This window comes from Gastrolobium bilobum, unplaced genomic scaffold (assembly GCF_033153095.1).
Source record: "Gastrolobium bilobum isolate Gb01-03AN ecotype WA unplaced genomic scaffold, APGP_CSIRO_Gbil_v1 utg993, whole genome shotgun sequence".
In the NCBI taxonomy this organism is placed as follows: domain Eukaryota; kingdom Viridiplantae; phylum Streptophyta; class Magnoliopsida; order Fabales; family Fabaceae; genus Gastrolobium; species Gastrolobium bilobum.
The window spans coordinates 211,281-236,493 of record NW_026898494.1 but is presented as its reverse complement, the minus strand read 5'-3'; the positions used below and the strand labels follow the sequence as shown (position 1 = coordinate 236,493).

Sequence of the window (25,213 nt, the reverse complement as noted above, 5' to 3'; positions counted from 1 at the left end):
TCTTTCTTACATTTACTATTGTCACGTAGCGGTAACACCTGCTGCAAAAGTCACAACTAGATGGTTACTACAAGAGCTTCATTCATTGGATGTTGTTTTGAAGATAGAACCATGTTGTCATGAACCATACTCTGGCTTCAATAAAATGAGAAGGAAAATCACGTGGCCTCACTTGCTGATGCGATTCAATTATATGATTTGCCACCACAGTGGTCGGATTTGGCAAGTGGTGCGGCCCACCTTATCTATGTTCATCTGTGGACTTTAGTTGAGAAGTTTTATAGACCAAAATAGAATTAATTCCCTTATCTGCAGTTGAAAAGTTTTTTAATCCCATAATAATATACTTATTTTTATTCCTTACACTGCACTAGCACACATGCATATGTTCTGTTATCTGCTAGTTTGATACAAGTTATAATCACTGAAAGGTTTATTCTTAATAACAGAATTAAATATACCCTTATAGAAAGGTGCCTCTTATTCTTATATATATATATGTCTTGAAGGTCTTCGTGGTCTAAACGCTACCCATTTTGAATTCTTTTCAAAGATACCATTAGCAACCATAATTCCAGAACCCATCAAAAGCTACGAAGATATTTGCGCAATTATGGTGATGCTGTTTGTCTAATTTTGATTTGTTTTCATGCTTCTTCCAAACTTTTCCAGAGAGAACCAGAACCTTATATTGGCCAATCAAGGTGGGCAGGTGGTACCCAAATAAGATTCCATTAAGCAGTTTAGCACTGAACATACATGAGGAATCGTCCTAAGCCCAAAAGGGGATCATTCAAAAGGTTCCAATGGAACATACCAGCTGTCCAAATCCTATTGTAGCATCTTTAGTCTCTGATCCCCATTTACCAAAGTGCGGCCTATTGAGGCTAAATGAGGAAAGAAGGTATGGGGTATTGACAGGTGTTGAAGATAAATTACCCCTCTCTTTAATGATAACTAAATTCCTCTGTGCAATGCCAAGGGAGCTTTGTGCAATGTAAAGAGACTTGATTAATCAACAGAAAGAGTTTTGGTTCGATATTTATATTTTATTTTTGAGATTAGCTTAAATATCCTGACTTGCTGTGTATTCTGAATTAATTTCGTAATCGGCTAAAAGAATTTTACGAGAATACGAAAGAGTCAACTCGCCTCAAATAAATAATTAGAGTTGAGTTAATTAAAAAAAGTATCTTTTTCAAAAATAAATTTTCCTTGCAAATTTCACTTTTGTTAGTGAAAAATGCATTAATAATAAGAAATTTATTTCTTTTAATTAGAAATTTTGGGTTTAAGTTGAGAAAATGATAATGGGAGATCAACTCGTAATAAATTTAACATATTTGAATCATATTAATCAATAGATCGATAAACTAATATATATATGGGTTCGCTTTTTCTACGGTCAATGTGGATAACTTATTTACAATGAGTCCAAAACGACATCGTTTTGAGGCGGAAATCAAGGTATTTTTGTAATTATAATTAATTTCAGGGTTATAATAGTCTTTTTCAATATAATTTTTTAGTTTTTCAATCAGAAACAATGTCATTTTGGAAGTGAATGTAGATAACTTATCTACATTCACTTTAAAAATATTAAAGCCTAAATATATCCCTAAAAAAAATTGACTTAGAATTAAGAGATAAAGAGGAATGTGTGCTGAGGGATGCTTTCACTTCTCCATGCTTCCTGGCAACCTGCTGCTTTCCTTGACCCATTGTCATGAACCTATTACCTATATGAAAGCGGAAAATGCCATTACGAGATTTCTGTTTACAGCATTTTCTTTCTTTTCATTTGTTGCCAATATACATCTTCCAATTAATTCATATATTGGATTTCATTCTCGTTCATAGATCATTTAAATCAGTGGCAGAGCCAGCATGACATGTTAGTCAGTGTCAAAAAATTTAACTAATGTCCAAATAGCTATGGTTCTCTGGCTACGACCAAAATGTGGCTAATTTTCAAAAAAATTGATATATGATTTGCAAGGTTTCAAGTGTAACTAAATGAACTGGCTAATTAAGCCAGTGACTAAGCACCTGTTGGCCCCAAAGTGGCTCCGCCACTCATTTAAATCATATTTAACAGTTGTGCCTTGCAATTTCAAAACTGCACCATTTGAAATAAAGAATGGGACTATTTGGTATATATAAATGGGGTTTGAATCTCTGCACCAGAAACAAATTTTGAATCTCTGTAGCAGACACAAAAAACACGCCTATCATGTTTTTTTTTAAAAACTAAATAAAAGCTGAGTCTATGGCATAAAAAAATTCATTTGCAGGGGCATAATAAATATTTTCCCCAATATAAATATATAAAAAAGACATAGTATTTAGAAACAAAATTTGATTGGTATATTTGTCGGTTGAAAGAGGATTATATCATTTTTTTTTTGAAAAACCGATATAGAGACAATGGGGTCGGAAGGAGAAGGCACTCGCAATGCAATGAAGCAAAGAAGTATACAGATCAAGTTATTATTTATAGTATCATGAAATCATGTGAGTTGTTAAACTAAGTTTTACGGGGAAGGATTCGTTTATAAATTTTTTTGAATTTTTTTACAAATTACACTATGTTCTCCCGAGAGAACATAGTGAAATTAGTGTTCTTCCGGGAGAACATAGTATAGTTTATAAGAGTTTGTAAATATAACCTGCCTCAATTTTTATTAGTAAAACTTAGGGCTCGTTTGGATGAGCTTTTTTTCAGTCAGAAGTTACTTTTTTTTTCTAAAAAAAAGCACTTTTAGTTTAAAGTGCATTTGGATGCTGTTGGGAAAACTTGGTTCCCTCAAGCTCGGCTCAGGGGCCTTTGTGCGGAAGTCAATCAACAAGATCCTGATCTCGGATCTCGGTAATACCTCAGCCTGAACTTCACCAGGTCAGGCAGCGCAGCGGAAAAAACAAAACGAAAAACAGGAGAGAGAGAGAGAGAGAGAAGAAGAAGAACACAACCAGATTTAACGTGGGAAAACCTTCTCCAATGAAGAAGTAAAAACCCACGGGACCTAGTCCAGATCAAGAATTCACTATGAAAATAATGGTTACAAATAATCAAATACACCAATGTGGTGGTTAACTCAACCTCTCCAACAATGGTGATAATCAAACTACCCTAGAGATGTTTCACTCAAACACTCTCTAGAAATCTCTCAAATGCAAAGCATAAAGCTTTGCTCAGACAATCAAATAATTCTCTCAAATTTGTTCTCTCAAATCTGACATCTCCAATTTTGGTCAGTGTGCACCTTGACGAGTTCGAGCTCTCCACCTTCCACCACATCTCGGATCCAGTGATACCTCACATCAATATGTTTTGTGCGGGAGTGATAGGTAGAATTCTTTGCAAGATGGATTGCGCTTTGATTGTCACAACCCAGCTCGTACTTGTCTTGATCATGGCCAAGTTCCATGAGGAACTTCTTCATCCACAGCATCTCTTTGCTTGCCTCAGTAGCGGCAATGTACTCAACCTCAGTTGTAGATAGTGCAACACATTTCTGAAGTCTTGATTGCCAAGAGACAGCTCCTCCGGCAAATCTCATCAAATATCATGTAGTCGACTTCCTCGAGTCGGCGTCTCCCCCTAAATCAGAATCTGAGTAGCCTTGCAACTCGGCTTTGCCTTTTCCAAATCGGAGACATAAGTCTGTCGTACCTCGGAGGTACTTGAAGATCCACTTCACTGCTTCCCAGTGCTCTTTGTCGGGGTTTGACAAATACCAGCTTACCATTCCTACAACATATGCCAAGTCGGGTCTAGTGCAAACCATTGCATACATCAAGCTTCCGACGGCAGATTGGTAAGGGACCTTCATCATCTCATCTTTGTCTTCATCAGATCTCGGACATTGCTTTTGGTTCAGCTTTATGTGTCCGGCTAGGGGGGTGCTCACTGTTTTGGCTTTGTCCATGCTGAATCTCTTCAAAATCTTCTCAATATATTTCTCTTGACTCAGCCACAATAGCTTCTTCTGTCTATCTCGGATAATCTTTATTCCGAGAATCTGCTTTGCAGGGCCGAGGTCCTTCATTGCGAAGGACGAGCTCAACGCCTTCTTCAGGGCGGCTATCCTCGATTTATCTTTCCCTACAATAAGCATATCGTCAACATATAACAACAAAATCAGAAAAACTCCAGCCTCATACCTCTTCACAAATAGCAGTGGTCGGCATCTGTCTTTTCAAATTTATGATCAGTCATGAATGATTCAAACTTTTTGTACCACTGCCGAGGTGCTTGCTTCAAGCCATAGAGGCTCTTCTTCAACCGACATACCAAGTCTTCTTGGTCTGGAGCTTGGAATCCTTCAGGTTGCTCCATATATATTTCTTCTTCTAAGTCACCGTGAAGAAATGCCGTCTTCACGTCCATTTGTTCTACCTCAAGGTCCATTGAAGCCGTCATGGCTAACACGGTTCGGACCGAGATCTTTTTCACCACAGGAGAAAAAATCTCCTCAAAGTCTACTCCTTTCTTCTGATTGCAGCCTTTCACTACAATCCGGGCTTTGTATCTCGACTTTTGCCCGTTCTCTTCATTCTTAATCTTGTAGACCCATTTGTTTTTCAGAGCTCGTCTTCCTTTTGGCAACTCAGTCAGCTCATAAGTTTGATTCTCGTGCAGAGACTTCATCTCGTCTTGCATTGCCTTTTCCCATTCTTCTTTCTCTGAGCTCATCATAGCCTCATCATAACTCTGAGGCTCACCGTCTTCAGCAACAACGGTGTATTCATCAGATGGGTATCTCGTAGAGGGTCTTCTTTCTCGAGTTGGATATCTCGGTTGTTCTTCAGCTTGAGAACCCGGTTCATTATTCTCATCTCGGATCTCATCATCAACTCGGACCTCAATGTCTTGGTCATCTTCAGCTTGTTGCTGATCATCATTTTCTTGATTTTCTCCCCCTGCTTCAGCTCGAACAGGAGGGATGGGTTCTTCACGTCTGACAGTAACCCGGACTTTGGGCTTCGAGATGTCATGAATGTTCTCATGCTCATGAAAGATTACATCTCGGCTTCTCACGATCTTCTTATTGATTGGATCCCAAAGTCGGAACCCGAACTCACATCTCGGCGAACCAAGATAAATGCATTCTTTGGTCTTTAGATCAAGTTTGGCCCTTTCATCTTTAGGGATATGCACGAAAGCTCGGCATCCAAACACTTTCAGTTGATTATAGGCCGCTTTCCGACCTGTCCAGACTTCTTCTGGAATTTCTCCTTCAAGTGGCCGTGATGGTGAGAGGTTGATCAAGTCAACAACAGTTTTGACGGCTTCTCCCCAGAATGATTTTGGTAACCCGACATTGGATATCATGCTTCGTACCTTCTCTTCAATTGTTCTGTTCATCCTCTCAGCCAGTCCATTCAGCTGAGGTGTCTTGGGGGGCGTCTTCTCAAGTCGAATCTCGGCCGCTCTGCAGTATGCATTAAATGGGCCGCAATACTCACCACCATTATCAGATCAGACCACTTTCAATTTCTTGCCAGTCTCCCTTTCAACCATAGCATGGAATTCTTTAAAGGATTGGAGTACCTGGTCTTTAGACTTCAAAAAATATACCCACACTTTGCGGGAATGGTCATCAATAAATGAAACAAAGTACTGAGCTCCTCCAAGGGATCTTTCCGACATGGAGCAGACATCAGTATGGACGAGGTCAAGAATATACCTTCGTCGTCTAGGTTGATCCGGTCTCACAAAAGAAACCCGGTGCTGCTTTCCAGCTAGGCAGTGCGTGCAACTCTCCAACGCTTGGCCTTTCAACCCAGTCAATAGTCCTTTCTTGTTCCGGATCTGTAGCCCTTTCTCACTCATGTGGCCGAGGCGCTTGTGCCATAGCTCCAAGCTAGGTTCATCTCGGACAGAATTGGCTTCTCCGCCATTGATCTTTCCTTGCATCACGTACAAGGAGCCTTCCTTCTTACCTCGGGCCACGACCAAGTTTCCCTTGGCCAGATTCCATCTCACACTACCGAAGTAGTTCAATAACCCGGCATCATCAAGTTTGCCTACTGAGATTAGGTTCAAACTCATGTCAGGAACATGCCTCACATCTTTCAACACAAGTCGGCATCCGACATCTGTGGTCAGAGTTACATCACCGACACCAACAATCTTGCTGGTCACTTGATTTCCCATCTTCACGACTCCAAAATCACCACGTCGGTAAGAGGAGAAAAAACCTTTGTGTGTAGTAACGTGGAAGGAGGCACCAGAGTCAACAATTCAGGTGCAGTCATCATATGCAACATTCAAATAATTATCCTCTCCAAGAAGGAATATCTCGGCATCCGAGTTGGCAGCCACCACAGTGGTGCTCTTGTCTTCCCTCTTCTTGGGAATAATCTGATCCGGCTTCACAGAGCCGTTCTTCTCATCATTCTGCAGGGTCCAGCAGTTTGACTTCTTATGGCCTATCTTTCCACAGTAAAAGCACTTCAACTCATATTTCGGCTTTGACCGACCTCTGGACTTATCTCGTCTGTCACGACCTCTACCTCGGCTTTTGCTTCTACCGCGGGAGTCGGATTTCCCTTTGTTCTCAGCAACGTTGGCCTCAGACGTACTCGAAGTACCTCGTTCTCTTCTCCTGGATTCTTCGCCCAGGAGGCTGTCTGTCACGACATCCATCTTCAATTTTCCATCTGGAGTCGAGTTATTCAGGGTCATCACCAGAGTATCCCAGTTTTCTGGCAGCGAGCTCAACAGCAGCAATGCCTGCAATTCTTTATCAATTTTCATATCAGCCTTTGACAGCTGATTCACAATACCTTTGTAGGTGTTCAGGTGTTCAATCATGCTCATGCCGTCTTTGTATTCAAGTTTCACAAGTCGGCGAACTAGGTGTGCTTTGTTCCTAGGAGTTTTCTTCTGAATCATGGACTCCAGCTTCGTCCACAACTCATGCGCGTTCGTGAATTCAGACACGTGCTCAAAGAGGCTTTTGTCAATATATTTCCTGATCGTGGCTACCGCCTTCCGACTCAGGATCTCCCACTCCTTATCTGTCTTGCCTGCTGGTCTCTCATCAAGGATAATGGGCTCATGCAAATCTTTGCAGTAGAGATGATCTTCCATCATCGGTCTCAAATAGGTAAAATTATCTGCGGTCAACTTGAACATATCTCCATCATGAGTTATGCCACTGGTCTCCATCTCGTCTCCCTCAGAACCCGTCGAACCTGGGCTCTGATACCACTGTTGGGAAAACTCGGTTCCCTCAAGCTCGGCTCAGGGGCCTTTGTGCGGAAGTCAATCAACAAGATCCTGATCTCGGATCTCGGTAATACCTCAGCCTGAACTTCACCAGGTCAGGCAGCGCAGCGGAAAAAACAAAACGAAAAACAGGAGAGAGAGAGAGAGAGAGAAGAAGAACACAACCAGTTTTAACGTGGGAAAACCTTCTCCAATGAAGAAGTAAAAATCCACGGGACCTAGTCCAGATCAAGAATCCACTATGAAAATAATGGTTACAAATAATCAAATACACCAATGTGGTGGTTAACTCGAGCTCTCCAACAATGGTGATAATCAAACTACCCTAGAGATGTTTCACTCAAACACTCTCTAGAGATCTCTCAAATGCAAAGCATAAAGCTTTGCTCAAACAATCAAATAATTCTCTCAAATCTGACATCTCCAATCTAACCTAGCCTCCTCCCTCAACTAATGAGTATATATAGAGGAGGTGGAAATTAGGGTTAGGGTTAGGAACCCCTCAAATGGGCTTGGGCTTAGTATTGAAGGAGGAAGCCCAACAGATACTGCTTTAAAAAAAGCAGAAGCCATAAAAAAAGTCAAAAACTTACTTTTTTCAGAAGTTAAAAATTTTAACTTCTCAAAAAAACAAAAGTCAAAAGCTAATTTTTTTTTTCAAAAAATAAATATTTTTTAAAAAATCTAAATAATCTTAACTTTTATAAAAAAAAACACTTTTAAAATACGTAAGACATAAAAGTAACTTTTTTTAAAAGTGAATCCAAACGCATTCTTGGTGTAAAGTATAAAAGTAATTTTTTTTTTCTCTCTGCTACAAGACACGCTGATACGGCGCACTTCCATTGGTCGGATCTACCTATGACAGTGGTTTTTAAAAATTTTCCGGACTCTAGGCTTTTCTCTCTCTTTTTATTTATTTTAATAATCGCTTTCAAATCTTAAGATGTTAGAAACAGTACTCTTCTTATTTTCTCAAACTTTTAATTAGTTTTAATATATTTTAAGATGTTAACATATCTTGCACCAATATCGATATGGGATATGACACAATATGATACTCTGATATGTTAATTTTAAAAAATATTAGATTTTGACATGTTAGGGCATGTTTTGATATTAAATAATATTTTTAATTTATGTAGTATATATTATATTTAATATTCAATAATTTAACAAAAAAATAAAGCTAAACTTATAATACCCATCAATTTTGCAAAGAAACATAAATATCACAAATATTTATATTAAACTCAATAAAATGGTAATCATAATCCAACAAAACTAATAGTTGGAACTAAAAACGCAACGCAACACAATTTTTGAACTTCTTTTTGAGTTCTGCAACGCGTGTAGGAGTGTCGAGGAGTGTCAGATACGACATATCAGATTTTTTAAAATGTCGGTGCATCATAGTTGTTAACTTATTGATGGTAAATAAATTTCAATTAACAGTTATTTATATTAAATTTGAATAGTTAATTTATTTTTCTTCAAAAATTTACTTTTTTTAAGTAGTTTAAATATGTAAATCAACAGACAAATATTTATGCAGTTACTGCAGATAAGTTATCTGCATTTACTCCTAAAACGACGTCGTTTTGTGATGGAAAGATTAAAAAATTATAATTATAAAGACTATAATAACCTTAAAATAAATTAAAATTATAAAAACACCATGATTTTTGCCCTAAAACGACGTCGTATTGGGCTTACTGCAGATAACTTATCCGCTGACTGCAGAAAAAGCGAACCCGTAAATAAAACATTAAAATAAAGTAGTAAACATAAAACGCCAACATTCATAATATATTTGGCAACAATTTATTGTAAAGTAAATTTCATTCTAAAATAAAACTAATTTAAACACAAATTGAATTAGAACATACAGTAAGCAAAGTGCAAGCACCAGCAAAGCAGAGTGTGGACTAAATTGCCTCACAGGGGATAACGCGTAGGATATTTGGGATGGGCAAATATTAAAATTAAATGGTTTGAAAGTGAAACCAACGGAATTAGATTGGTCATTTATAATCCATATTATGTTTAATTGTTTCACTTACTCAAGTGAAACCTTATTGTCCCACGTTATCAATTTGATAATTAATTGAGATGCTGTAACAAACCAAATTGGAGAAACGGAGAGGAGAATAAAGAGGGAGAAGGAGGAGATCAGAAGACATTGGGAGAGAATTATGGAGAGGAAAGAGTCATTGACCAGGGAGGCTTGACATGTTTAAATCAAAATAATTTTAGGGGGCGTTTGGTTCAAGAAAAAAAAAATTACTAGGGAAATAGAATTAATAGAAATATGGTGAAAAAATGATTTTGGTAAGAAAGTTTAAAAAAAGTTGTTTGGTACGCTAAAAGATTATCAGAAAAATTGGGTTAAATTTTCTGAATTTATATTTGGTTGAAGGTAAAATATTGATAGAAAAATCGGTTAAAAATACTAAAATAACCCTTTATCATACTTTATGAAAATTGGTTAATAATACTAAAAATTTTCTCAATGGAATGTGTCTTTTTTGTCTTTTCAATGGAATGTGTCTTTCCATTTACCCATCTAACTACAAAATACCATCTTAGAAATGGTCTTCTAAATAGTGCTCTCTATCTCATTTGCTTCCTATTTTTCAAAAGCTAGGGAAATATATTAGATGGAAAAATTATTCAATATCTTGAACCAAACATGGTGATTCCAAAAGACCAAAATCAGATGCATAGAATTTTTTTTCAATAACTTGAACCAAACACCCCCTTAAGAGTTTAAATAACATATGGAAGTGATCAGTCCAAGAGATAATTGATTCGATCATATACAGTTGAGCCTGGTTTAATAGCAATCTGAATGAATTTGCTCCATGATGTTTGTCGTCGGGATGCTCCTGCAGGATGGTTGTGCTGGGATTGAGTAGTTTGTTTGGCTGGAACAAATGTGGGTACATAGAAGACACTTTGACGCTCGAATCAGTAATTGATCAATAAGTTTAAGTTAAGATGGATAAGATGATCAAATATGGGTTTCAAGATTTTATTATATAGTGGTTGGATATTTTGTTTATGTGGCCTAAGTATGGCGGACTTAGTCTCGTTGGTGCACTGAGGTGGCCTCTATAGCCTATCACATGTATGAGATACCTATTTGTGGGCTATATCTTTTAAGCGTTGTTGGAATCATGTATTTGTCCTTTTGCCATTGGTTGCTAAGAAGGCTGTAAAATCTTGAGCTACTGTAGTCGTAGCTGTAAGTCTGCGGCGGAATGGATATATTTCCTTAATGATATAATCTAATAATTATTCCTTAATTTTAAATATGTTTAATAAAATCAAGTAAGTGATAAAAAAAAAACCACACCAAAGGAAAGTAAGTAATTCTAGAATAAACCACACATGGTTTTTGAAAATTTTTCTACATTTTTTTTTTTATTAGGCCAAAAACATATTTGAGTTGGGAAAATCTAATGACTAAACCTTACCTTTTTTTCCAGTTCGAATATTTACAAATGCTTCATGATTATGGATTTCATCAACTAATTAATTGATACTAAATATATTAAAAATTCCTTTTTCAGAATAAGGAAAAGTAATATTGCATTATTTCTTCTTTTTTATCTGGGCTAAGATTTGTTCGTTGCAATTTACAAAGCAAACTCTCTTGAATATCTAGAGTGGCCTTCTTAAGTCTCATTTACTATAAGCAAAGGAATATTTGGATCGATCAATATGCCAAAAGAAGGAACTAATAAAGTTTTATTTAAAAAAAAAATCAATTTTAAAGAAATATCCATTGCCAGCAGGTATTACAGACCTTATTTCACTCGGCTTATAATAAACATATGACAAGAGTTTAAATTCAAAAAAATTTACTGGGGAATTATTTGTAAGTTTCTTGCCCGTGTGTATTTATTAAGAATATTGGAGACTTACTCTAATTAAGTGGATATAACTATACCCTCATCGTAATATTTTTTAGTCTAAAAAAATGCATTTACGGTCAGTTTACACTTTTTCAAAATATTTAGGAAAAACTTCATTTTTATCAGATATGGTTTTATGATTTATAGGGGTATCAATAAAGATTATGACATGCGGATCGACCTGCGATATGACACGGAAATTTGTGTTCGGGTTGACCTGCAAAAAAAGCGTGTTGTGTTCGTGTTGGAAAAAATGACACGTAAGAATTCGTATCGGGTTCGTGTTGACCCATATGTTTTAAATTATTTTTTATTATTATTTTTTAATTTTTTTTTAATTTCGACTCATTATTTTAATTTTTTTGTCAATTATCGATTTGACTCCTATTTTGCATGTTATTCGTGTCATGTCGTCTCGTGTCGTGTCATGTCAACCAGCAAAAAATTGGTGTCATGTTCGTGTTGATGTATTCGTGTCATGTCAAATTCGTATCGTGTCAACCCATTTTGCACCCCTAATCAATGTTGTTAAGATCGAGATTTTAAGTAAAACCTGAAGGGGATTAAAAAATCGTAAAACGTAAAATCAAAATGTAAAAACGTTTGGAATATTGGTAAAATTGTTTTGATGAAAAAAATTGTAAAAACGTAAAATCGTGGTAATAAATCGAGATTTTAACAACTATGCCCCTAATGTTTTATCACGTAACTGTGGTTTAAACTTATCATTTACACCATTGTGTTTAAATAATTTATTATTTAACCTCATGTGATTTTAAAATTTTCACTTACACTTATTGTGGTTACAAAATTATATCACTTAAACCCCATGTGATCTTATAAATATAAATATTTTTACTTTTTCTAAATTTTATTTTATATAATTATGATATCCTCAAATAAAATTATAATAAAATTAATACTAAATACTAAATTAAAAAATATTTCAAGTTATTAATTTTGAAATTAATTTATAACGTATCTTAATGTTTTTTATTTATTTTAAAAATATATTTAAAAATTAAAAAAAATATTATTTAATCTAAATCATATATGTATTATCAAAATAAGATATTTACTTTCTTTAGATAATTCTATAATGATATCGGATAAAAAATAGATAAAATAAAATAATATTTGATTTTAATTTATTTTCAGTATAAAAAATAAGTGAATTTTTTTTAATTTTTTTTATTTATTTGCCTTAATTAATTGCACTAGATGAGGATATAAAATAAAAAATAGGGAAAATAAATTTTTTTATATGTATAAAATTATAAGGATATAATTGATATTATTATTAATTTAAATTAATTTAAATTTAAATAAATAATTATATTTTTTGGTACATAAATTTAATTTATAATATGATAATAATATAAGATAAAAGTTGAGAAAAATAAAAAAAAAATTATATATACATAAGACCATAAGAAATTTAAGTGATATATTTTTATAATTATAATGAATGTAAGAAAAAATTTGAAATCACATGGATTAAATGATAATTATTTAAACGGAATAAATCTAAATAACTAATTTAAATCTCAAAAAATCAAATGATAAATTATAAAATTATAATTGATGAAAATAATTTTTTTCCAAATATTTAATTAACATTTTGTCTTTGTTTCTTCCATACATCAACTCAAAATGGAAGGACGTAAAACTACGTTTTCAAAGTTGGCGGCGAGAAAATGGAGTCCAGGAAAAGTTGATACAAGTTCTTTCTAATTATTTAGGACTCAAACCTGATTTCTGTGCCAAGACTCTATTTTGATTTGATATCTGCTGACCGCAATCAATGTGGACCCTTATGGATTTAGCAGCCCTGATCATGCATGGCGATAATACAACGACAATAACCGTATTGTCATTTTTTTTTGCAAAAATTTACCTAATTGTCACGCCTGAAATTTTTTTGTCAAAATGCTACGTCATAATTAGTGGCGGATTCAGAAAAATAACGAAGGGTGGGCACTCAATAAGGACTGATCTTGAACGTGATTTACGAGTAGCTGTCGGCTGGTTCGATCTGGTTTAGATCTAGATCTAAATTAGGTTTGGATAATAAAGGTGGAAGAGAAAAAAAACTCACCTGAAAATAAATTAGAATGAGGGAAATTAAAGGTGTAGGATATTGTAACAACCAACTAGGGTTACTACCAATCAATTTCACCGTTAGATCGATTAGTTGATCAAACAGTTATATTTATTTTCATCTTTATAAGGTTATGATCCCCATATTTAATGTAAAAACATTAAATATAGAAAATCATAACCATACAAAGGTGAAAATAAATTTAAATTATTAAATATGGAAATCATAACCGTACAAAGATGAAAATAAATATAACCGTTGGATTAGCATAATTGTTCTAACGGTAAAATTGAAATTTGATTGGTAGTAGCATTTGTAGTAACCTAATTGATTGTTATAATATCCTACCCCAAAATTAAATTGAAAAAACTTAAATTTTAAGAAAAAAATATTTTTATTTTTACATTATATTTAAGGGTGGGCACTTGCCCCCCTTCTCCCCTAAGTGGATCCGCCTCTGGTCACAATCCCGCTGGTCTGACAAGCGAGAATGGACTGGACACGTGTCAGCTTCTGAATGGCCAACCATTCTCACTGGGCTGCCAAGCTAGAATGACAGAATGCTGACACGTGGCAAAAGTACAGGCATTCTCTGGATGTCTGTACTTTTGCCACGTGTCAGCATTCTGTCATTCTAGCTGGGCAGTCCAGCGAGAATAGTTGACCATTCAGACGTTGACACGTGTCCAGTTCATTCCCGCTTGTCAGACCAGCGAGATTGTGACGTGACATTTTGGCAAAAAAAATTTCAGACGTGGCAATCAAGTAAATTTTTATTAAAGGAGTGGCACAATGGTCAATGTCCCGATAATACATATATATATATGTGGAAAATAATAATCTTATGTTACATAATATTGTTATCTTATGCATAAGACACAAAGTAAATGTGAGACTCATTTTAAATTTTTTTTCTCTTCCTTATTCTCTCTCCTCTCTATGCTCTATTTGTGTGTAGGAGATAGCTCTTCTCCTATGCAACATGAGAAAAGACAATCCATATATATATATATATATATATATATATATATATATATATATATATATGTGTGTGTGTGATTTGTATTCATCATTTAACATGATCACAAAAAATTTTCTACACACACAATATTTAGTGGGGCCCACAGCAAAAAAAAAAAAATTCAGCACGCAAAACGAATCTCTATAACATAACACAATCACTTTTTCTACAACATAACTTTTATAAAACTAACTATATATATATATAAAACTTGAAAAAGGCGCTCACGATTTTAGTTTATTTTCAAAGGGTGCAGTTTATAACAATAAAAAAGTATTTTTTTTTCTCTTACAAAAAAGGGGTTTTCACTTTTGATGCAACAGTAAAATTCCTTTTCTCTAAGGCTTGTTTGGTTGAGGAGAAATTTTTTGAATATTAGGGAAATGTAATTACTAGGCAAATGGTTGGAAAGTGAGTTTAGTAGGAAAATGTAAAAAAAATTGTTTGGTTGACCGAAATATTACCAGGGAAATTTATTTAAATTTGCAAAACCTATATTCGGAAGAAACTTCACACCTGTTCTTTCACTTCTCCAGTTATCTCAAAATACCACATCTCAAGTGATATTCTGTAACAGTAAATTTCATCCAAAAATCAACACAAAAGTTATTTCCCCATCTATCCTATTTGCCTAGTATTTTTTTCAAAAACCTGAACCAAACGTGGTATTTTCCAATATCCACTTACACTTTCCTATCAATCCCAAAATAAATCTTCCACCAGGTGATGTTTGGTTGAGGGATTTTTTAAATTTTCCCATGCAAATCAACACAGCAATCCACTTTGCACTTGTTTGGTAGACATATTTACTCACCTTCCCCAGCCATCCCATTTGCATAGCATTTTGCCATTTGGTCTCAGATTGCTTGGCTTTGTCACTGTTTAGAAACTGATGTGGGAGGTGGTTTTCTGAAAAATAGCCGGCTAACCATTTTTTGACAAAATATCACTGTCCATTATACCCTCTTATAAGCCACCCTCTCATAAGCCAATCTCTGTCTAGTTCTTTCATAAGCCATAGTGGGTGATGACGTTAGCTTTCCTCATCGCCCATGTGGTCCATTCTTTCAGACTCTCACTCGCGTATCAGTCCTTCGGCGCCTTCGTTAAGTCGCTTTGATTGTGAACTTTTTTTTAACTCATTATTATGATTTTATATTTTTATAATATTTTTTTCATTAAAATAATTTTATTAAAATTCTAAATATTTTTATTATTTTTTTTACGTTAGAATTTTATATTTTATAATTTTTTATCTCTTTTAATTTTACGTAAATTTCAATAAGTAAGGATATTTTTGTAATTGTCATTTATTTTCCCATTTATATTTTACCTCAGACCAAACATAGACTTTATAAATATTTTTTAATTTGCCTGGTAAAATTTTTTCAACCAAACAACTTTTTTTACATTTTCCTACTAAACTCACTTTCTAACCATTTCGCTATCAATTACATTTTCCTAGTATTTAAAAAAAAAATTCTCAACCAAACGTCTACCCAAACACTACCTAGTTGTTAAGACAAAATTACGGTGGGTCATGTTTCATTAAAAAAAATGCAAAAAATCATTGCACGTTGCCCTATGAATAATTGGGATGAAAATTTTTGCTACTGCCACATGAGAAATATATGTCTGTTAAAAAAAAAACACATAAAAATGTGTCCGTGCTTGTGTTTTGTAAAATTCATATTTGTTATTTATAAGAATATAATTGTTATAGTGAGAATCCATGCCCTCACATAATTTGAACTATAACAAGAGTAACTAATATTTATATGATATTAATAGAGTTTGATTTTTATCATGTTGCATGAGACAAATTGTCTCATGCAACACACAAAAAAGTAGGTGAAATTTATTTTTATTTATTTATTTTTTTTAATAAATTTCACTCACTTTTTTATGAGTTACATGAGACAAATTATCTTACGCAACATGGGAAACACATTTCCCATATTAATATTAGTGATGGAATAAGAATTGAAAAATCTTTAATGACAAAAACACTGTTCTATTTATTGTCCCTTTCGTTCTTATGTTATTTTTTAGATGGATTGAGACGTTATTATTTTGGGCAGGCATTGACGGGATTGATGTACAACTGACTTAACCTTTCATAACTTCCCATTCTTTTAACCTTAGGATGTGATATATTTATAAATTTTTTATTTACAAATTTTTACCAACTATACTTTTAGAATTATATTAGATTGCACTGTATACTTATGAGAGTAGATAACAAAAATTTATAAAATAAAATTGTAAATGAATTCTTTCCCTTTAATCTTTATTGTATTTTAGTTAAAGGGTTTTATAATTCTCATGTTGAAGGAGAATTGAAATCTCATGTTGTAGAGATAAAAAGCATGTGGGACCCATGTGTTAGAAAAAATTATATGTAGGACCATGTCAGAACGGAAATCGAAGTGTATGTAGGAAAATTGTAATTCTCATGTTAAATGATAATTATAAAACCCTTAGTTAAATCATGCTTATTTCCCATTAATTATACCACACATTCGTAACATGCTTTTGTTTGTTTGATACCTCTATCATTTTTAATCCTGATTAAATCAAATTAAATTAGGTAGCAGGTCCTCTTAAGGAAACGAAACTCACTACTAGAAATATTAATATTTTCAACAGAATTTTTTCCGTTGAAAATTATGAAAATTCCGTTGAAAAGTCATTTTTCCACGGAATTTTCAACGGAATTCTGCTGTTGGATAATCCTTCCTCGAAAGGAACGAAATTTTTTTTTTCCGTTGAAATTTACAACGAAATATTTTTCCGTTGAAAACTTCAACGGAATGTATTCCGTTGGAAGCCTTACTTTTCTGTCAATAAAAAAAGTCATGAAATAATATTAAAATAATAAATTCCGTCGAAAATTTCAACAGAAAATATATCCGTCAAAAAATTCTGTCTTGATTTGCAACAGAAATTAACAAAAATTTCGTTGAAATTTTTGACGAAATTAATTTCCGTTGAAAAATTCTGTCACAATTTTCGACGGAATTTAACTACAATTCCGTCTATACTTTCAACGAAAAATAATTCTGTCGAAAAGTTTCGTTTCAGTTTCCAACGGTTTTTATATATAATTCCGTTGAAAATTTCAATGGAAAAAAATTCCGTTGAAAATTCTTAACCGTTTACAACGGAATGTACATAGAATTCCGTCGAAAATAATATTTTTTAATTTTTTTAAAATATTAAATTCATATGGATTTTAATTCAACAAATATTGATGTCATTTTAAACTGTCAGCATAAATATTAACGTCATTTTGAAAATTGTCTACGAATATGGAGCCACTAAATCCATCTGCGTGATTTGGAGTCGATTTTCTCATCCATCGAAATAAGCAGCCATTAAACTTTTTCTTTGGACAAAAGATATGGCATCAACGCTGAGCTTTTGCTTAATAATTAAAAAAATAAGTAGCAAAAACAACTTTTATTTTTTAAAAATCATTTAAAATATACTATAATTACATACAATCAAAATGAAAAAAAAATTCTAAATTTTAATTAAAAGAAAATTTTCCTAAATATGAAAAATGCTTCTAACAATTAAATATTCTCTGAAAATTATTATAATAATATTCAAAGTGTAAAATTAATATGTATTAACAAGATAACTTAAATTCAAATGAAGTCTAAAAAAAATACATGAAATAGAAAAAAAAAAATGCTAACTAAAGGCTGATGTCTTAACACTTGCGCTAGCCACCAAAATACGCACCATTTGTTTGTCATGAAAGATCTGCAATAAAAAAAAAATTATAAGTAAAATAATTTCACACTTCACTCTATTTCAAGACCAATCCAATATCCACATCAAACAGAACAACAGAGGTAAAAATTCTAAGAAATGCGTGTGAAGGTAAACCTAATCAAATAACGCATAGGAAAAATTAGGATACCTCAATCATGTTAAATTCTAATCTAGTGAGTTGTCACACTGGGGCCTCGGTATCCAAGTGATTAACAAGAGACATAGGTTGTATCCAAGTGCCATTTCTAATGTGCATCTGACTTGAAATTAGTCTTGTAGCCTTTTCTCTAATTGTAGAATCTGCCACAAGATAATTTAAATACAAAATAAAAGAGATGTACAAAGAAGAGATAATTTAAATACAATAGGATCATGATATTAACTGTTGAAATAGGATTTGTTTAGACATTAATTGTAACGGTTGACATTAATTAACATCCAATAGGATCATGATTAGCAAACTATAACAACGGCATTAATTGGCTTTGAATATGATTTGATTAGTAAATCATAACGGTTGATATTAAATTAATTAAAATTATAATAACCTAACTTTTAGCTAATTCAAATTATTTTATATCTTTAATCTACTACTGTAATCATGTTTATATAAGGCATATCTCTTTTTTTTTTTGGAAATTATATAAGGCATATCTCTCAATCAATGAGATATATGATTCTATGACACAAATAAAGCATGATAACAGGATTTGTATTCAAATCTTTATTTTTAACACAATACCAACGGAGGTTGGAGCACATGGAAATGAAAAAATTATAAAAAAATAATCTCAATCATAATAGTATAATTGAAGAGCTAAATAACGAAAAGAAATCCTATCCCATAAAAATCATTCCTTCAGTAAGTCCAGGTGAAAATGGACCAGAATTTTTATAGTAAAATGTCTAAGTTCTGTAAAACATAAACTGCAAAAAGTATAAAAACCTTGTTCTTGTGGGAAGGCCAAATGGTGCTCCATCATTGTACAGTGCACACTCCACATATAACTCACTATCACAGGTTCATGCAGAGCACCATCGCAGGTTCAATATAGCCTATACAATAACCAACTTTGATATGGGAAAAAAAGTTTACAAGTTTAAATTACAATGCAGCATGCGTAGGCCAGTGAAGCAAATGATCGAACACATTGTGAGCACAATCTCAATTATAATGTAAAGGTCTTAAATTAACAAATTAACCTGTCACCTCAAGTCTCAATGAACCAATGTGTTTCTGTTCTTAATCTCCCCAACAATGGCCGCTAGTAAAACAAGTAAAACAATATAAGATACTTTGCAAAAGCTGAGAAGAAAAAAAAAATGATGGGGGAAGTGATAATACGCTTTAGTGACAGGAACGATATCAATGCTCTGTGGGAGAACCAGAATCAGCATCGGGAATTCGAAGACCCACATACACATTTCCTCCATAAAGCCTTTGAAGCCTTCAAGAAAATTAAATTGTCATGGTATTAAATTTCAGAACAGAAATTCTGAAGATGGTAAAAGCTCATAAAAAATTAAAAGCTCATGAAAAATTACAAAATACCTGCCTTATGCATCCAGCAACGCAGCCTTGAGGAATTTGGTTCTTTGCTTGGTAGAATTGTTGAGCAGCGTCGATTGGGCGACGAGGAAGGCTGCGGCGGTGGCGCTTATGGTGTTGGCGATCGTGGAGAGGGATTTCTTACCGGAATTCAAGGCTGAGTGTTTGAAAGTTTTCGGGAATGGACGATTTGATAAGGTTTATTGTTTCTTAAAATATTTGAATGAGAGTTGGTTCAGGAATAAGAAACTATTTGGGAAAACATAAAAAAAAAAAAAGCGGGATATTTCGATTGTCAAAAATTTGAAGGGAGGGAAAGAATTTGTACAAAGAGGGAATGCAAAAAGAGCGAAAGACTACTAAATTTTAAAATGGAATAAATATGGGGATTACTAAGTATATAATTATAACGAAAATGATAATTAATTGCTAATTTGTAAAAGAATAATTGATTAAAAGAATAATACTCTATAAGTATTTTGCTAAGAATGTTAACTAATTATAAGTAAAGTGATATATTTTATCATATATAAATTTAGGGAAAAATGTTTGTCATTTTAAACGACATAACATTTTGTCCTTTTAAGAGAGAGACAGAAACAGATTTTTTTTTTTTAAATTTTAAATTAAAAAAAGCCACTCACTTTCTCTCTCCCATGATTTCTATTTTCTGTGTCTATCTCTCTCCTAAAAAGACATAACTTATGTCATTTAAAATGACAAACATCAAACCCATAAATTTATCAATAACAATATTGTGTGCTAATTATAAATTCATGATATTTTATAAATCATGGTCAATATAATCATTATTTTTATAATATAAATCATGGTCTATATAATCATTATTTTTTATAAATTTAGTTCAAATTATTCCTTAAAACAATCCATAGTCTTACATTAAATAAGAAATCATTAACTCCATAGTCTTACATATATTGTGGGGGTCTATAACCTCCAGAAAAATACTCGAACAAATAGTAGCGTTGCACACATAAATGACAAAAATTATGTTGTGACACATGTGAAACTGGCGTTCTTTATGAATGCACAAATATATGTAGTGGGGGTCAAAGGCCTCCACAATTTGCAAACATAACCTCCGCAAAATACTTGAACTTTTGTAGTGTATGAGCATCGTTTTTGAATATCCATGTAAGTACATCTGAGCATCATATTTGTATACTTATAACTTCACTCATTACTTCAACACTTCTAGTTGTGGATAGTCATGACTACTTGCATTCTCACGTGAATGTTTCAATATGTATGCACAACACCATAAGAAATTATAAATGATAGCATTATTGCATAAAAGAAATTTATGGTTTTTCATAATGCTTGTGATTACTTGAAGAACAAAATGTAGGAAAAAAATTCAGTTAAAATTATCAACGGATAAAAATTCCGTGGAAATTTGCAACGGAAAATAATTCCGTTGAAATTTTCGACGGAAAGAGACCAAAATTCCGTTGAAAGTATCAACGGACCAAAATTCCGTTGAAATTTTTGACGGAAAAAGACCAAACTTCCGTTGAAAGTATCAACGGACCAAAATCCCGTGGAAATTTTTGACGGAAAAAGATCAAAATTCCGTTGAAAATATCAACAGACCAAAATTCCGTTGGAATTTTCAACGAAAAATTATTCCGTTGTAATTTTCAACGGATAAAATTCCGTTGCAATTTTTGATGAAAAAAAAGCAAAAGTCGTTGAATTTTTGACACTAATAAGTCATTATCTCTCACGAGTCATTTAGGAATACACTTTGCACTAACATAAAATGGTCAAAGTAAAGAATCACGCAAGCCCGCCCACCTACTATATAAATTCACCGCTGTAGTTATAGAACTTCTGGGGTTGCTAAAAGGTGAAAATTTCATTTCTGTATCTCTCACTTAAATAAATTCTTCTAAGATGATGACGTCTGGGACAATTGCGTCTGTTGTTGCTTTATTCTACTAAGATCAGTATCATAAACGTTAATAATTGCATATCACTCATGTTGCCCTTATTTTCGTTGACTTTTTTTTATATTGTTTAATTCTACTATTGAGGGCTTCCAGCAAGTCTGCGCTTAGGAGGTTTTGTCCATTATCGGGCTTTGGCGTGTCTGCCATTTATACAATGAATTATGTCAAGCACGAGTACTTTTATTTTGTTTGAAGCTTATTTGAATAAAGATTACAGGGATATGTTAGCAACATATTTACGTATTTTCATATCCATTTTCACGTGAGTACATCTTAGCATCATGTTTCAATATGGATAGTCATGACTACTTGCATTCTCACACGAATGTTTCAATATGTATGCACAACATCATAAACAATTATAAATGATATATTTGAAGAAATTTACGATTTAATTACTTGAAGAACAAAATGTAGGATAAAAATTCACTTAAAATTACCAATAGATAAAAATTTAGTGTAAATTTTCAACGGAAAATAATTCCGTTGAAATTTTTGACGGAAAAATACCAAAATTCCGTTGAACTTATCAACGGACCAAAATTCCGTTGGAATTTTTTACGGAAAAAGACCAAACTTCCGTTGGAAGTATCAACGGACCAAAATTTCGTTGGAATTTTTGACGGAAAAAGATCAAAATTCCGTTGAAAGTATCAACGGACCAAAATTCCGTTGAAATTTTTGACGGATAAAGATCAAAATTCCGTTGAAAGTATCAACGGACCAAAATTCTGTTGGAATTTTCAACGGAAAATTATTCCGTTGTAATTTTCAACGGATATAATTCCGTTGCAATTTTTGATGAAAAAAAATCAAAAATCGTTGAAATTTTGACACTAATAAGTCATTATCTCTCACAAGTCATTTAGGAATACACTATGCACCAACATAAAATGGTCAAAGTAAAGAATCACGCAAGCCCACCCACCTACTATATAAATTCACTGTTGTAGTCATAGAACTTCTGGGGTTGCTAAAAGGTGGAGATTTCATTTCTCTATCTCTCACTTAAATAAATTCTTCTAAGATGATGATGTCTGGGACAATTAAGTCTGTTGTTGTTTTATTCTACTCAGATTAGTATCGTATATGTTGATAATTGCATATCATTCATGTTGCCCTTATTTTCGTTGATTTCATTTTTTATATTGTTTAATTCTACTATTGAGGACTTTCCAGCAAGTCTGCGCTTAGGAGGTTTTGTCCCTCATCGGGCTTGGGCGTGTGTGCCATTTATACGATGAATTATGTCAAGGCCCGAGTACTTTTCTTTTGTTTGAAGCACATTTGAATAAAGATGAATGTTTCAATATATATGCACAACACCATAAACAATTATAAATGATAGCATTCTTGCATAAAAGAAATTTATGGTTTTTCATAAATTATCAACGGAAAAAAATTTCGTTGGAATTTTCGACGGAAAAATATTCCGTTGAAATTTTCGACAAAAAAAATCCGTTGCATTTTTCGACAGAAAAAAATTCTGTTTGAATTTTCAACAGAATATTATGCCGTTTCAAATTTCAACGGAAAAACTCCGTTGAAATTTTCAACGGAATAAATATTCCGTTGTAATTATCAACGGAATTTGTGGTCCGTCAATAATTTTCAATTACAAATATTATATGATAAATTTTTGACAGAAAATTTCAACGGAATTTATTTTCTGTCAAAATTTTTGACGGAATTTATTTTCCGTTGCACATTTCCGTTTCAAATTTCAACGGAAATTTTTTCCGTCTCTATTTCAAACGGAACTATATTTCCGTCAAAAATTCCGTAACTATCTTTGACAGAATATTTTCCGTTGATAAATTCCGTCGATAATAAAGCTTTTTTTAGTAGTGACTCTAGCTCCTAAAGTCTGTTACCTCAGTTCACAATACTTTATCTTCATTACGGAAAAACTAGTTTCTTTCCACTCATGCTGTTAACTCTAAATAATAAATATATGGGCTTGTAGCGCTTTTGTTTACCAATAAATAAATAAATAATAAATAAAATATTATATATTGGGTTTAATATTTTTTATGTTGGAGAATTTATATTCTATGTGCACATAAAAATATATGGAGCGCATATTTTTTCTTTCTCTCTTTTTTTCTTCATATTAATTCACATGACCCCCACATACTTTTATGCGTGTAGAAGATAAATTTATTTCTTATAATATAAGAAACACTAAATCCTTATTATACATTATTGATTCTAAATAATTTAACTTTTTATTTAAAGTTAAATAATGGTGTTTTATCTTTTAAATCTTGATTTGTTTTATCTTTAATACACCCGCGGGCAAGATTCTTTAGGTTTGAAGCATGTATATTGCAATGGATATTGAGCGGGAGCGGTGAGAATCGAACTCGTAACTCCTTGATCATCTTGGCTATACCATGTAATTAAAACAATTATCTCATTTAAAAACTTAAGCTAGCTTAGAAGTGATGCCACATTAATAATTTTTATATTCTATCTTTCTAGAATGAAAATTCCACCATTCCTAATCTTGCATAACAAACAAAATTTAAAAACAAATAATACTAACATTATATGAAACATGATTAAAGAAGATACAACACAAACACAGAAAATTGAAGACATACATAGAAAATCGTTCCTACTTCCCACAAGTGCCCTGATTAATGAATGCGCTTACCTGCCCTCATGGGTGGTGACTTCCTAACCATGCGTATATGCATAGCATCATCCACAACGCTCAAGCATATATTGTGGGGTTAGGTTTCTTTTAAAAGTCAAGGCTTTAAATAGGGTAAATATTAACGTTGTTAAAATCGAGATCTTAATTAAAATCGGAATGAAACTAGAAAATCGTAAAACGTAAAATTATAATATAAAAAAATTGCAAAAATGTAAAAATGTTTGAAATATTATAAGATCATTTTGATAAAAAAAATCGTAAAAACGTAAAATCGTAGTAATAAATCGAGATTTTAACTATGGTAAATATATTCACACAAGTCACTGCAGCCTTCAATCTTTCCAATTCAAGAAATTAAAAAAAAAAAAGAGATATAAGACTAATATGTTTCCGTATATTAATTTACTTGCATATATATTACACTATTTCTGAACCACTAGACAGCTTCACTTTCCTTGACCAAGGAAAGGTACTCCAGTGGAGTATGAGAATTATGGGCCCCACATACCACTCACAGTAAGTGATCGAAGAAGATAGATAGGAATCACAACAACTATGGATATATAGCATCTGGTCTATGAAGTTAGAACAATTGGAAATATAATGATGATCTCACAAGATTACAGAAATCCTATTGCACATGCGTGCATATTAGTAACACTCAGCAAGTGTCACTGTTGCCAAAAAAAATTATCAGACTGTCATGTCAACAATAAATTTTGTCAAAATATTACGTGGCATATTTTGCTATACTATGTAGCAAAATATGTGTGCAAATAATTCGCTATACAGTATAGCGAAATATGTCACGTCAGAATGCACAGAACCAAAAATACCACGTGTCAAACATGTGTAGCGAAATTCTCCCTGTTTGACACGTGACATTTTTGGTTCTGACGTGGCATATTTCGCTGTACTGTGTAGCGAATTATTTGCACACATATTTCGCTACACTGTGTAGCGAAAT

At 33.0% G+C, this 25,213-nt stretch overlaps 1 long non-coding RNA gene across 1 annotated transcript; it reads right to left on the bottom strand.

Moving 5' to 3' along the window:
• Positions 1 to 17,954: 17,954 nt before the first annotated feature.
• LOC133316792 (uncharacterized) lies at positions 17,955 to 19,120 on the bottom strand. The gene is made up of 3 exons (XR_009752252.1): positions 19,009 to 19,120; positions 18,211 to 18,362; positions 17,955 to 18,050 (listed from the first exon to the last, which is right to left on the bottom strand). It is a non-coding gene; the product is annotated as an uncharacterized LOC133316792 (long non-coding RNA).
• Between the last annotated feature and the right edge of the window lie 6,093 nt (positions 19,121 to 25,213).